Here is a 12,194-nt window from a genome sequence, read left to right on the forward strand (position 1 = left end):
TTTTACGCACCATTGGTTAACATTGGTGCATGCGTGCGCTTTCCGCACATCTCCCGAATCCCGAGGGCCATTCCCGACTTCAGCATTGCTTGTCCTGACTGCTCCCAGCGATTCCCTAGGCCCTAGGCCTAACCACTGTTCGAGTGGCATCTCTTATACCGCTTGTTTAGTATATAGTTTGAGTGGCCCCCTGCCCTCATCCATAATTGTGCAACTTTGTATGTTTAAACAGTGCTTTTGATTTTACGCTTGTGTACCTTTATTCATAAAGAATACTGGGGATTGTTTTTAGTAATAAATACATATATTTTTATAATATATACTTGTGTGGTGTCCTTTCATTTGGTACTACAGGATTGTATGTGGTAAAACAGCTCGCTTAACACAACCTCTTAAGTTAAGCCTTTAGGCTGCTTAGTCCATGCTACCCCTAGGATAGCTTGTCTAATAAGGTTGACTTACAACCAGACACCATAAGGGATTGTTTGGTCTGATAACAGGTGGTTCCAGAATTGGAAACATCACCTATCAGGCCAACTTCTCACATTGGTGAGCAGCGGTGCGGATTTGAGCTTGCTGTTGTTTTACCATTGCAATCTTTGTATCAAATTGAAAGATCACATCAAGTACCTCTAGGTACATATAAATCAAAAGCTTAGCATATTAAGTTCTACTGAACTTAGTAGTTGTAGATTAAAGGGATTAGCACACCCTGACTACAACTCACTAGCAAGGTACAGTAGGAAAACACTTAGTGTAGGTAAGTGCACCACTTACACCTCACTAGCAGCCATGTCTGACACAGGAAAAGCCTCAGGGTCTACTCCTGTGACAGTTGACCTTACCCAGGCAACTTTTGGATATGACAAACTAACCCGTAGAGACTTGATTGCCTTGTGCAAAGCAAGAGGGTTAAAAAGGGGCAGAAGCCCCACCTGCCTAATCCTGGTAGAAATCCTAGAGCAGGATGACTTAGAAAGGGCAAATGAAGCTTCCCTAGAAACAGGAAATGGAGGGAACCCCCCTGTAACTGACCCCCCTCAGGAGGAAGATGAGGAAGAAGAAGAGGAGGAGGAGGACTCAGAAGTTGAGGACTTAGAAGATCAGGATCAGAGGGGTAGCCAGGTTCCAGCTGCCAGGCTTAGCCAGGCCAACTTGGACCTACTGGGGAATGGAGAGGGCCAGCACCTCCCCAGAACCCACCATGTTATTCTCCCAGGCAACAGAAGAGTGAGATCTCCCTCAGGGGACTCTCATGTTTCTAGTGTCTCCAGAGAATCACAGAGAGGCATGAGTGCTTCTCAAAAGCTAGAGCATAGGGCCAGAATGAGGGCTGTCAAACTCCAGATAGAGAGGGAGGAGGTAGCCTTGGATCAAGCTAGACTTGCCTTGGCAAGAGAGCAAAAATTGTGTGGCTTAGGTGCCACTGGTGGCAGCAATATTCCTAAAGAGAAACCCAGGTCCTATGATAGTAGAAACCTGACAAAGATTGTGCCCCCTTCAAAGAAGGGGATGACATCCACAAATGGATGACTGCTCTTGAGAGAGCCTGCATGGTACAGCAGGTTCCTGAGGAACAGTGGGCAGCAATCTTATGGTACTCCTTTTCAGAGAAAGGGAGAGATAAGCTCCTCACTGTCAGACATGAGGATGCAAACAATTACAAAGTCCTGAAGAGTGTTCTGATAGATGGGTTTGGCTTAACCACTGAACAGTACAGGTTTAAGTTCAGAGACACCCAGAAGACACAGACTCAGGACTGGACTGATTTTGTTGATTGTGCAACTAAGGCTCTGGAGGGTTGGCTACATGGCAGCAAAGTACATGACTTTACAGGATTGTATAATTTGATTATGAGGGAGCAGATCCTAAGTAATTGTCAGAACCAGCTCTTACACCAGCACCTGGTGGACTCTGATCTGACCTCTCCCCAAGAATTGGGAAAGAAGGCAGACAAATGGGTCAGAACCAGGATTAGGCCTAAGAATCAGGACAGTAACCAGAAGAAGGAGTCTACCAAGCCTCAAGATAAGGGTGGGGATAAAAGTAAAGAAAAGACTTCCCCAGGGCCCCAAAACTCCAAGGATGTGGGTGGGTCCCAAGACACTTCTTCAACTGAGAAAAAGCCTTATTGTTATCCCTGTAAACAGGTTGGGCATTACAAAACAGACAACTGTTGTCCCAAGAATAACAATAAAGAAAATATACCTCCAAAGCCAGCTTCAACACCTCCTGTTACTGTCAGCAGTAATCCCCCAGGAAGTGGAAGCACACCCAGGAATCTGGGTGGGTTTACTGTTGGAGCTCAGGTGGACCCTGGCCTATCCAGGTCCCCATCACCCAATGATCTTGTTTATGAGACTGGCATGGGGTTTGCCAACATCTCTGCTTGCCCAAATACTTTGAGCAAGTATAGACAAGAACCCATCATCAATGGTTTGAAAGTTGAAGCTTTTAGAGACACAGGGGCTAGCATCACCATGGTAGCTGATGGCATAGTCCCCTCTAAGCAACTTTTACCTGGTGCCACATACCAGGTTACAAACATTGATGGAATCCAAACAAATCATCCCATGGCAGTAGTAAGTCTCAGCTGGGGAGGTGTCATTGGCCCAAAGAGAGTGGCAGTGTCACCAAACTTGCCTGTAGACTGCCTACTTGGTAATGATTTGGAGATCTCAGCCTGGGCTGAGGTTGAACAGGAAACCCATTCTAGAATGGTGAATTCCAATGGAAAGGTTAGTGGGGCTGTAATGGCTACAGCCCCAATTCAAGATGTCCTTCCTGAAAAGGTTGGTAGGGCTGAGAAACTCTCTGCCCCATCTTTAGCAAAAGCTCTTCCTGAACAGAATAGCAAAGCTGTTATGATAACAGCAGAAACCCAAACTGAGTCTCCTCCTGAAAAGGTTGGTGGGGCTGTGATGGCCACAGCCCAAACTCAAACTGACATGTGTGTTGTGAAACCTGAAATGATGGATAACTCCACACAAACTGAGAGCATGGAGGAGGAAGAGAAATCTCCCCCTCACCAGACTTTAGGACAGGATCAGCCTCCTCAGGGAACTGATCTTGCCCCTGATGAAGGAGCTGCCCCAGAGGTGGTTGGGCCTAGCCTGACAGAACCTCTGATGTCAGTGGACCCTTCTCAGGTGGGACCCAGTCTGGAGCAGGTAACCTGCCCCTCTCTACCTTGCCTTAGCCAGCCCAGGGCTGCAGAGGACAAGAAGGACAGTGAGACCCAGAGGGCCCCCTGTCAAATAAAGCACCCCCATCAAAAGATTAGGTGCACCAAAACTAGTAGCCCTAGTAAGGTGAAAACTTTAAAAACTCCTGAGGGAGCCCCCTTAAAAACAGTTAGGGACCTCCCACAGATGGATTCTGTTGGGCACAGCCAAACCTGGGACCCAAGGGGCCCAAACCTGAACTGTCCCTCCAGCAAGCCAAACAGAGGGACCCAGCCTCCAGCTTTAGGTAGCCAGAGGTTGACCCTGAGAGCACAGTGCAACTCAGTTAAAGAGAGAAAGGCACACATGGTGGAAGATAATTGGAGGAAGCTAAGCCCTAAATTAGTAGAGCCTCGCTTCAATACTCCATATCCAAACCAGCCTTTAACTTTGCATAAACACACCCAAGGTAGTGATTCCCTATGGTGGAGACCCTCTGATACCCCAAGGGTGAGGGACTGCTTAGTGGACCATGAGACAGGGGGTACCCATGCTAGTGCAGGTACTTCCTTATATGGCCACTCAGGCAATATAGGCTTACCTGGCCAAGGATAGCCTTATCTCCTTTCGTTTGGGGGGGGGGGGGTTATGTAGGAAGGTGGCTACCTAACTATGGTTACCCCGGATTTTTTGCCTGTGTTTAGCTGGTTTTTTGACTTAGTTGACCTGGTTCCCTGCTAATCAGGGCCCCAGGCCATCTGCTCTCTCTGTAAAATGGATTCCATGTACCCTAGGTACATACCACAATTGGAAATGGACTCCTTGTTAGCCCCTGTATAATGCACTATAGGTGCCCAGGGCATAGGGGCCACCAAGGCCTACCAGGGGCTGCAGCATATCTTTTGCCACCCCTGGCTGGTTCTTAAATTGACACAACTGGCTGATCACTCAGCTGGGGTAAGGTGGTGTAATCACCCCTTGCTTAGATATAGTATACCTATATCTAAACCTATATCTGGACACATATTAACCTGTGAGCCACTCCTATGGAAGGCCTCATCAATCCTGGAGGCAGAGTGCGTGGTTTCATGTGAGATGGAGCTCTAGCATGAGCTGAGCCTGTCTGCAGCTGTCGGGAACAACTCCCTAAGCTGTTTCAGGATAACGCCATACCATATACTCTTAAGTGCCTTATAATCCTCGCGGTTATATAGCAACTCTGGTTTGGCTTTATCAAAACATGTCGTGTAAGGTGTCATACGATTTGGAATACTATCCCCTCGCCAGTTCTGGCGACGGGGATAGCATTCCACCCCTCTAGAGGGGTAAGACATGTTACTTTACTTAAATGCGGTTGATTTCTCCAAAGACCTTAGATCCACAAAATGGATGCCTCTGCCACAGACAAATGTCTGGACCCCTGCAGCTGACCGAAACTCAGCCAAAGGGGTCCTGGACAAAGGGTTTCCTGTCACAGGAGGGTGTCACCGCCCTCCAGACAGGAGATAGTGGATTGTAGCAGGGAGGTTTGAAAGAAACCAGACACTGCTTGGGGCGCACAAGGCTGCCCCTTGCATAATCCGGCCAAACCGGTTCTGGGGCACTCCAGTCCTCGTGCCAGGGCGGCCTGGATCAAAGGAAGGGGGTGTATCCACCCACTTCCTGGGTCCCACCCATAGGGGGGGACCTAGCAGGTAATCACGCCCCCCAGATTCGAATAAGAGTGGGAGCAGTGCCAATGCACATCAGATTTCCTGGAAGAAACATTTGAAACGAAATTCTGGACCCTTCGCCCTCCATCTCAACGTGGAAGCCCGAAGAATCTCCCTTGTGGTCAAGGAGTGACCACCCTGCAGCAGCAGGCACCATCCAGCCCTCGACGTCTACTTAGTTGCAGTTCCCGCCGGAACTCGAGCGACTGAGATCGACGAGATTAAGCCTGCCTGCCTTCCAACAGCCCGATCCACAGTCCCTGCAAAGCTGAGACCCGTGGAGGCGACCGGAAGCGTGGGGCATGCCATCTTGAATTGACCACGAGACGCTGACCGTGCAGCCCACGAGTGACCCTCGAAGCTGTGCACCGGGGTTTGAGAAGCCCCCACCCTGAGCTACTCCTGAGCCGAAGTTCAGCCCTCCACACTCGACGAGTGCTGCGTGGGGCCCTTCTGCTCTATTTGGCTCAACGTGTTGGCCCGGTCACTTGCCAGCTGGCTAGTGGACCCTGTGCCGACGAAACTACTAAGAAGACTCGTGAATCTGGTTGCTCCAGATCCACACCAGCTCCCCTGAAAAGGAGCCCCGACTCTGACCTTCCTGGTCAGAGTGAGAAGCAATCTCCCGATCCCGCGTGGATTGCTCTTGCCAAGGCTTGTTTGCTCCAAACTTGAAGCCGACTGCACCGACGGTGAGAGCCTGCGTGGGACAGATCGTGACCTGCTCCTGGACGTCGCAGATGCCCCAGAGCCCACATGACAGCGGAGAGAAGCTCCTCGACGACCACCTGATTGCGCCCGACATTGCCTGGTTCCGTCCTGGTTCCACCCTGGTCACTGCTGAGTGACCCAGACTCTGTCCCCTCTGCTTTCAGGTACCCTTCGACTTGAGTCCACCCTTGGACTCCACCGGACACTTCATCTTTAACCCGCCTGCAGCCCTTTCAGCTTCAAGCACCAAGAGCCTGCGTGTCAAAACCCGACGCACTTCGACCCGGTGCACCCACTTCCTGTGGGTGAGGTAACTTTGCTCCGCCGGTGTTCCCACACTGGTGCACACCTCTAGGGTCTGTGTGTTAAGTTTTGTTCCTCTAGGTTCAGCGGAAGTGTCCTTTAACTTTAACTTTACAACTTTTACGCACCATTGGTTAACATTGGTGCATGCGTGCGCTTTCCGCACATCTCCCGAATCCCGAGGGCCATTCCCGACTTCAGCATTGCTTGTCCTGACTGCTCCCAGCGATTCCCTAGGCCCTAGGCCTAACCACTGTTCGAGTGGCATCTCTTATACCACTTGTTTAGTATATAGTTTGAGTGGCCCCCTGCCCTCATCCATAATTGTGCAACTTTGTATGTTTAAACAGTGCTTTTGATTTAACGCTTGTGTCCCTTTATTCATAAAGAATACTGGGGATTGTTTTTAGTAATAAATACATATATTTTTATAATATATACTTGTGTGGTGTCCTTTCATTTGGTACTACAGGATTGTATGTGGTAAAACAGCTCGCTTAACACGACCTCTTAAGTTAAGCCTTTAGGCTGCTTAGTCCATGCTACCCCTAGGATAGCTTGTCTAATAAGGTTGACTTACAACCAGACACCATAAGGGATTGTTTGGTCTGATAACAGGTGGTTTGGAAACATCACCTATCAGGCCAACTTCTCACAAGTAGTAATTGTAAGTGAGAGCACTGTTCCAGTCCTTGTCAGTGAGGCTGTTCTTGTTTTTGCGGGCTGGTCTGGTGGGGGTGTGTGTGTTGGACCAGGATGCTGAACTTGATGAGGGCCTGTTCTGTCCAGGAGACTGGTGAGGGCTCCTCGAATCTGATGTTGTTAAAGGTGGTGAAAATAGGATTCAGGAGGTGTCCAGCGACTTGGTTTGGTCCCTGTACTCTTTGGGTTAGACCCATGTTTGCAAAGTCTTATTTTTAGTTGGAGTTGTCGTAGCCTTCCAGATAGAACTTCTTGTCTCCGAGTTGGATGATATTGCTAGTGTCCAGGGCTAGTGGTGTGACGATGTCCGTTATGGAGCCAGCGAAGTTTGTGTGCGGTCCTGGTGGTCTGCAGATGAAAATGCCGCTTATGGCTGTGATATTGTGTCTTTGGAGGTGGTGCCGCTAATGGAGTTCTTGTGGGTGATGGTGATTCCGCCTCTGAGCTTGTGAAGTCTGTCTTGCCTGGTGATCTTACACCTGGGGGGGGGGTGGCTGCGGAGATGACATGTGCTGATGCAGGGTTCAGCCAGGTTTCTGTGAGGAAAAGAAGGTCAGTGTTTTGTTGTGCAGTAGGTCCCAGATCTCTGTGGCTTGGTTGGTGAGTGAGCAGATGTTGATGAACTTGCATTCGAGTGCGGAGTGTTGTGTGACTAGTTGCGAGACTGTGTGTGCGAGAGAGTGGGGTGTTGGTTGCTGCTGGTGCGGATGCGGTGAGTGTTGGGTGTGGGTAAGTGCATGAAAACTTGCAGGAAGCGCAAGTGAACGCTCCCTCGATGTTGTGTGGGGCAGTGAGGCACCAGCATGTGGAAGGGTGGCTGGGATTGAGGGTGCGGAGGGTCACAGTAGGCAATAGTGGGAATGGACAAGACCAGGGTTCCTGTCACTGGGCATCGTCCATGCATGGATGGGCGCAGACTGGCTTGCCTTTGGCATGCCATCGGGGCATATGGCCATGTCTGAACTGGGGTGGCGGAGTGAGCAAAAGAATGATGATGGAATAAACCCAGATCAGTTGGCCCTAAGTTGGCAGGGTATGCCCAGACGTGGGTCCCGTGCTCACTTTGCCACTGGATTCAAGCTAGCCTGGCTGATGACGGCTGATTAACCAGAAACCGGTCCTAGGATGCTTGCTTCCGGTCCAGGGAAGACATGGCTTAGCAGTTCGGGCTGGACTGTTCCCATGAGGCACAGGGTCAGACTGATTTGCATATGGCCATGTCTGCAATGGGGTGGCAGAGTGAGCTAAAGAATGATGATGGACAATGGGAAGATGCATAAGATCCCCTCCCCCTTTAAACTTATATTAAGGAAAGAAACCAGTGGCTGGCTGTGTCATCAGTTGCATGACAGCTACTGCAAGACAGTCCGGCTAAAGACCATCTTTAGTGTTTTTAAAGCATGGAGTGCTTCACGGAGAGCATGTGGCATTGGTAGATTATCATTCCACACACCCGTAAATAATAATTTTACTCTCCCAGAAGTATTTAGAGACACTTGTATGGGAAAATGCAAGAGAGCGGGAGTAAATAGAATTGTCTGTTCCTTTTACCCCACTGATCTTCGATCCTTCGAAGAACTGAAAGAAGATTTGACTTTGAATTGGTGGGATTTTTAAAAATTTCTTCAAATTAGAGATCTTCTTGAACGGAAAGGAGGGGGACAGGCTAAATTTGGGAAAGTTTAAATTAATAAAAGTATAATCCAAAAAAAAGTAAGCAGCCCTCCCAGATGATATGGACAAACCTCCAAAAAATGAAAGGTGATGGTAGGAGTGTCCGACGAGACATTTTTTTATGCTCACGAGTTATTGCATTCGGTTTTGATATCTGCTAGGTCACAGGCACAGTTTTATAAAATGTGTTTCTTTTTGTATTATACACCTGACAAAATCTCGAAATGGGGTTGAGGGAAGGGAACATGTTGTCCTCGCTGTGCAGTCTGTAATGCAGAGAGTGTTCATATTTTTGCATCATGTCAGGTTTTGTAGAAATTCTATAAAGATATCACAAAGTTTTTATCAGAAGTGTTAGAAACTGAAATAACACATAGGGGCTGATTCTGATGCGGGTTGGAAAGCATTCCCACCCAGGGCCTGATTCTGATGCGGTTAGGAAGGCCTCCTAATGGCATTTGCTCCTTCCAAAAAGTATCGGGAGCAACCCAGTGCCCAATTATAATGCGGTTAGGAACATGTGCTCCCATTGAAGTCAATGGGAGTCCAACCAAATTGTATCTGGAGGCACCCGGATGCATCGTACTTGGTCGGTCGGACTCTCCCGATCCGAGTGCGTCGGAAACCATTTCCAACCCGATCAGAATCAGCCCCTGAGTGTGTAATCCTGCTTGGGACTTTTGAGACTAATCGGCGTAGGGCAGGGCAGGAACTCATTTTTATTCCTATGGCGGTTTTAAGAATGTGTATTGCCGCTGCCTGGGTGGATGCTAATGCACGGACTTTTCAACAATGGCTTGGTAGGTGGTTAGCAATGTCTAGAAACAGCCATATATAGGCGAAAAGGGAGGAATCAGCGTAATAAAGGTATGAAAATCTGGGACCCTCCACGTGTCTGGATTCAAACTCAAAGTGGAGATTGGATATGGAGTAAGAATTTGCACTTTATTGAATCTGCATTAAATCACATTAGGATAAATCTTCTTTTCCGGGATTATTTTAGTCTTTTGTAGTAAATTCTATTGTAATTCGAAATTTGAGATGGAAGCAGTTTATTGCCTTACATGAAATAATGTAAAGAACTTTGGGAAGTAGGTGATGTATTAACTCTTACTCCTGTCTGCGTGGGGGAAGGGTGGGGTGAAAAATGCAAAATGATTATAGATTATAGATTCACCTGGTCAAGTGACGCTATTCCATACATTAAAGGGGCTGAAAGATGGAAATGGATCAGGACATTCCCCTCATCCCCTCATTCTGAGGATGAACACGTGCCTTGTGTGTAGCGCCTCGATTCTGGGGAGTGTGATTAAAGCGCCTCGGTCCGAGCCACAGTCCTGCCCCTGGGGGAGCCTCTGGGCAGGTCCACAGGAGCAGTGTCTCTCTTCGGGGCCTGTGCATAGCGCCCCGAGGCTCAGGACGGAGTCAGAGGCGCTGGATGGGGTGGAATGAACTCTGTGCTCCTCTGTCCTTAATGAGAATCTTTCACAGAGAGGCCTGTCCAGAGGAGGGGCAGAGGAGGAGAGGCCTGTCCAGAGGGAGGAGAGGAGGTGAGGCCTGTCCAGAGGAGGAGAGGAGGAGAGGCCTGTCCAGGGGTGCAGAGGAGGTGAGGCTTGTCCAGGGGTGCAGAGGAGGTTAGGCCTGTCCAGGGGTGCAGAGGAGGTGAGGCCTGTCCGGGGGTCAGTGGAGGAGAGGCCTCTCCAGGGGTCAGAGGAGGAGAGGAGGTGAGGTGTGTTCAGGGGTTTCATAGGAGGTGAGGTGTGTCCAGGGGTGCAGAGGAGGCGAGGCCTGTCCAGGGGTGCAGAGGAGGTGAGGCCTGTCCACTGGGCAGAGAAGGTGAGACATGTCCAGGGGTGCAGAGGAGGAGAGGCCTGTCCAGAGGAGGAGAGGAGAAGAGGCCTGTCCAGGGGGCGGAGGAGGAGAGGCCTGATCAGGGGGGCAGAGGAAGAGAGGCCTGTCCAGGGGTGCAGCGGAAGCGAGGCCTGTCCAGAGGTACAGAGCAGGTGAGGCCTGTCTAGGGGTGCAGAGGAGGTGAGTCCTGTCCAAGGGGGTGCAGAGGAGATGAGTCCTGTCCAAAGGGGTGCAAAGGAGGTGAGGCCTGTCCAGGGGGTGCAGAGGAGGTGAGGCCTGTTGTCAAGGGTTTTGTTTACTGACAATGCCGACACTCCCAGGAGCAGAATGATGAGATTTTTCAAATTCCACCACTGGTTTTCCCACAGCCACCAACTGAAGAGTTAACTAGTGGCCGTGCGAACCCAGCCGGGGGAAAGGGGAATGGGACAGAGAAGAGACTGCCTGACCTTCTGGCTCTTCCACTCTACTCTTCCTTTCTGCCATACTCCATTTTATTCCTTTCTTACTCCCACTCTATCTTCAAGCATGAGTGGAAATCGCTGTAAAAGAAAAGCACACCATTACTAATTTCCTTCAATTCCTTCTCCACTTTCTTACTCTCTTTCTCTCTATTTCCTTACCCAGAGTGCCTATGGCTTTTGCTCCTCATCTATTCTTCAATATAAGTATTTTATTCTTTGGTAACCTGCATTATAAACAACATTTTAGCACCCTTTAACTCTGTGAGTTCATTTATTCTTTTTCACTCATTCGTTCATTCACTCTCTGCCTTACTTTCTTATCTTCTGAATTCTTCTTACTTCTCCCTTAGAAACCTTCTGGAGCCTCCGGCGTCAACCAAGCAACGAAGAAATCAGGAACTGAAGTATTCAATGGGTAAGTATTAATTCTTCTCTTTATATTTATTTTTTCCTATTTACTTTAAATTGGTATTTCTCTCTAGTTCTAAATTACCGAACTAACTAACCGACGCACCGAAGTGCTCTAACCTGCGCCTAAGCCTGGCACAAAATTGCACTATTTCTATCTAACTAGACTACAGAAAGAACGTGACTAATCTCTGAAAATCCGTTGGTGAAGTGCATTTGGTTCTAAAATCAACCGGCGCACTTCACAGCAGGTCTAGACCTCACGCCCGTGTCCAGGAACTCAGGACTAGACCGGCAACTTCCACCGTGGTCCTCCCTGTTGGTAGTACAGGGGAGAATGCCTGGTTCCGTGCTATAATCACTCGCAACCTTTTGCGAGAGGGTGATCTTTGCAATGCCGTTTCAATGGCAGATACTGCGAGACAAAGAAGAGCTTTGATTCCTTTTTCCTGCACCCTGACACCTGTCCAGGGGGTGCAGAAGAGGTGAGGCGTGTACTGTGCTGAGGAGGTGAGACTTGTTCAGGGGGTGCAAAGAAGTTGAGGCCTGTCCTGGGCCGGGGGTGCAGTGGAGGTGCGGCCTATCCAGGAGGTCTATGCCGAGGGATTGAAGGGCGGTGTGTCGCTGGCGTCTGTAAGTGATGCAGTCATATCAGTGCCCCCTAGGCCTGGAAGAAACCCTGTAAGTGTACATCTTATCGCCCTCTGCCACTGCGTAACAGTGATAATAAATTCCTGCCTGAGGTGATGCGACTCGGCTAGCCTTCCTACTAGAGAAAATAGTCTCCCCTGTACAGTTGGGATTTGTCCCACATGAATCCACAGCGGTTCATCTACGGACGGTATTCGCAGTATTTGCAGTGCTGCATCAGGTAAACCCAAACATGAAGTCAGCTGATGCCGATAAGGCCTTTGACTCCCTGGAGTAGCCTTTTATGTTCGAGATGTGTAGGCGGCTTGGTATGTCAGGGAGTTTGAGATCATGTATGAAGCTGCTGGACCCACAGCCTATGGCCTGCGTTTACGTAAATGGGCTCAACACAGACGCCATTCACATCGCCTGGGGCACTGGGCTTAGTGTTATAATGTCTGATGTCTGCGTCTCAAACTGGATGGTCGCTAATTTGAATCCTGGTTGGTGCACGAGGAAATAGTGACTTGTATATATATATATTTTTTAAATATTTTTTCTTTTTAACTTTATTT

The sequence above is a fragment of the Lissotriton helveticus genome, assembly GCF_964261635.1.
Source record: "Lissotriton helveticus chromosome 1_1 unlocalized genomic scaffold, aLisHel1.1 SUPER_1_unloc_32, whole genome shotgun sequence".
Classification (NCBI taxonomy): domain Eukaryota; kingdom Metazoa; phylum Chordata; class Amphibia; order Caudata; family Salamandridae; genus Lissotriton; species Lissotriton helveticus.